The sequence below is a fragment of the Acomys minous genome (genome assembly GCF_964271855.1).
Source record: "Acomys minous genome assembly, chromosome: 6".
NCBI classification, from domain to species: domain Eukaryota; kingdom Metazoa; phylum Chordata; class Mammalia; order Rodentia; family Muridae; genus Acomys; species Acomys minous.
The window spans coordinates 42,939,447-42,942,822 of NC_140487.1; the positions used below are offsets into that span (position 1 = coordinate 42,939,447).

Genomic DNA, 3,376 nt, shown 5'->3' on the forward strand with positions numbered 1-3,376 from the left:
GCACAGGTCCCTTAACCTCCCTTATTTACAGGAGCTTCAGTTACTAAGTTCATAGCCCATTGAGGTGCCAGATAGGTCCTTCCCAGAGCAGCAGCTCCCAGCAGATTCACAGGCCTCACTTGCTGGCCCACTTCCACTATAGGTGCCACTACTGAGCAAGTGATCTCAAAAGTTCATTAGATTGACAGTATGGAGTCTTAAAGTCCAGATGCAGCAAGTTTTTAGGTTGTAATAAATCTTGCCTAAAAAGCAAGACATTCCTAGCCAGAAGGCAGAAAACTCACCACATTCCACATAGATCCACGCATAGCTGTAAATGAGTTGTCAGGAGGCAACTGGGAACTGGGGGATTGATCTGCAGTGACGAAAAGGAAGAGAAAGATGACTGAGCAGCTATTTCATCTTAGTGAGAGTCCCTCCAGCAGGAAAGTGCAGACTATTCCGCAGGCTAAAGAGACTACAAGGCTCAAAAAGCCCAGAAAGCTACCTGACTCACAAGGCCTCTCCCCAAAGTCATAAAACCAGCAGACAGTTGTGCCAGAAGACTCTTCCATGGAGCTGCATTCAAGCTCTGTGCAGAGCTCCAGGGACACAGGTTTTGAGTTATCACTCACGCTGGGGCAAGCTTTTCCATGACACAGCAGTGTTAAGTCACCCCTCTCCTGTTAAGTCACTTCTCCTGTTAAGTTCACTCTAAGTAACCTCAGTGAACTTAATGGTTGTGCAAGATTAGATTCATGTGGAATCCTTTTCTTGGTCTGTGGGTGCCCTATCTGAAGTGGACAGATTTGTGTGTGTCCTCAGGAAAAGTAACACAACAGATGACTGAGAAAAGATCCCCAAATATGGACTGCATGTTCAAGTTTTCAATGTGTAACAAAAATAGTTAGATTGTCACCAACTTTAACCCTTCATGTATAAGACTAATGATTCAGATTGGTATATGACACTTTTGTAGCTGTGCACTTTTAGTCTAATGGCAACTAAATGTTATCAATTCTTTCACCAAAATTCAGATTGCAGCTAAATTTGCTAGAACACATATTAATAAAGCAAAGCAACAGACCATGGTCCCCAGGCTCGACTCCTGATTAGAATCACCCTCAGGGCTTTTAAAACGCTGATGCCAGAGACCTATCCCCAAGACAGTCTGCTTTAATCGAGCTAAGGCTCAGTCTGGAATTTGGAATCTTTTTTTAAAATCCCAAGTGATTCTAGAGCCTGAACTGAGAAGCGGTTTTTAAAAAGGAGGAGGAATGATGGGTGTGGTGATGCACATCTTTAATCCCAGCACTCAGGAGACGAGGCAGGCAGATCTCTGTTGAGTTCCAGACCCACCAGGGATACATAGTGAGACTCTGTCACACACACACACACACACACACACACACACACACACACACACACACAATGTTATAGAAAAATACTTATTAATACAGAAAGACTCTAATAACACATTAATGAAAAATTTTACACAACAGTATTTGTACTTTATAAATATATACGTGTAAACAAATATATGTTCATATGTGCATGTATGTGCATTTTGAGAAGAGACTTCATTATATAAAAATCACAGCAAAGCCACCATGAAGCACGTAAGTTACTTACTGAACCAACAAGTTAAAAAGCTTACCACTTAATGCAGTGCTGGGGTAAATCTTTTTTCTTATATTTGGTTAACTGTATTTTCTGTAAGAACATGTATTACTTAAGTGTTTTCATTTTGAAATGATTTTTAAATTAAACTTACTTTGAATTAATATACAAAATTCTATACCAGTGAATTAAAAATAACCCTGTGAGTAAAATTTAAGGCCTTAAGTTGAGGAGTAAATTTAATAATCTACTTTTTGTCTTGTCATCTTATTTATTTCTATATTCCCCCTTCTTTCTTTTCAACCCCTATCTCCAAACCTAAGAAAGAAAAGATAAAGGAAAAGAGAGACATCCCTGAGTCCAACCTCATTCTCTCTGGATAAGACCAATAGTAACCTATAACCACCCCCAATGAAAATAAACACTTATAGCCCAAGAAAGCAACCAAAAACCTACCCAACCCCTCCCTTAAGGGAAATGAAGTGTTGTTCTCTTCTGGCTGATTTGGGATGAATAATACCTTTGTAGGGACACAAATAAAATTGGGTGAAATGGTTAAATAAGCTAGGAATAGTATTTGTGGTCCAGTTTCTAAATGTTGAGAAATTCCAGGCTTAATACATAATATTTTAGAGTCTTGTTCTTTAAATATCATGAAAATTTCTATTTGAAAAGGAGATATAAACTATTAAGAAGGAAATACATACAGTGTACAAGGTTGTAGAAATCCAGACGTCAAGAAAGCTCTATGGGAGATGGAAACTAGTGGGTGTGGAAGTTACTGTAATCTCAGATGCAAAGGGTGGTCCTAAGTAAGCATGAAGAACCTCGTCCCGGTTATAGAAACTGGACTGAGGCTTTGTGCTTCCTTTTTTCAGCCAGCGCCGAGCGGTGGGCATCTCTTGGTAGAACTGGCACAAGCGCTGAAAGACCGAGATAAGAGAAAGCCCTACCAGAATCAGCGGAAGTCTGAGCTAGGACAGCCTGCTACCAACACTAGGATCGGCCCTCGTCGCATACACACAGCCTGAGTTTGAGAAGGCAGTAAGAAGTACCATGCCTTGAGATTGGATGTGGGGGGCTCTGAGTGTTGTACTCATAAAACAGGGATCACTGATGTTGTCTACAACACATCCAATAACGAGCTTGTGTGTACCAAGTCTCTGGTGAGGAGCTGCATCATGCTTATTGACAGCACCCCATACCGACAGTGGTACAAGTCTCACTATGCACTACCCCTGGGCCACAAGAAGGGGGCCAAGCTGACTCCTGAAGAGGAAGAGATTTTAAACAAAACAAAAAACAAAACAACAACAACAAAAAAGATCAAAGAAAATTCAGAAGAAATAGGATGAAAAGAAAAAGAATGCCAAAATCATCAGTCTTCTGGAAGAGCAGTTCCAGCTGGGCATGCTTCTTGCCTGTATTGCCTCAAGACCAGGCCAGTGTGGCAGAGCAATGTGCTAGAGGGCAAGGAGCTGGAGCTCTATCTGAGGAAAACCAAACCCCAGAAAGGCAAGTAAACCATTCATATCTCATGTAATAAAGGTGTTTATTGTTCTATTAAAAAAAGAATCTCATCCATGAGGAGAGATGCCCCTGGTGTATCCCTACCTGGAGACAATGCTTGCCAGTCACCACTTGAGACTGAGTACAGCGCATATCCATCATCTCTTCCTCACACTCCCAAGGACAGAAAGACACCTACATACCTACACTCCACAGGTAACTCCATACTCAAACTAGCAAGACACTCATGCCCCACGCCCACACTAAA

General features: G+C 41.3%; 1 pseudogene across 1 annotated transcript; it reads left to right on the plus strand.

The window, feature by feature from the left end:
* Positions 1-1,589: 1,589 nt before the first annotated feature.
* Positions 1,590-3,122, plus strand: LOC311599627 (small ribosomal subunit protein eS8-like; annotated as a pseudogene). Its single transcript has 2 exons — positions 1,590-1,598; positions 2,509-3,122. The product of its transcript is annotated as a small ribosomal subunit protein eS8-like (transcript).
* Positions 3,123-3,376: the final 254 nt, after the last annotated feature.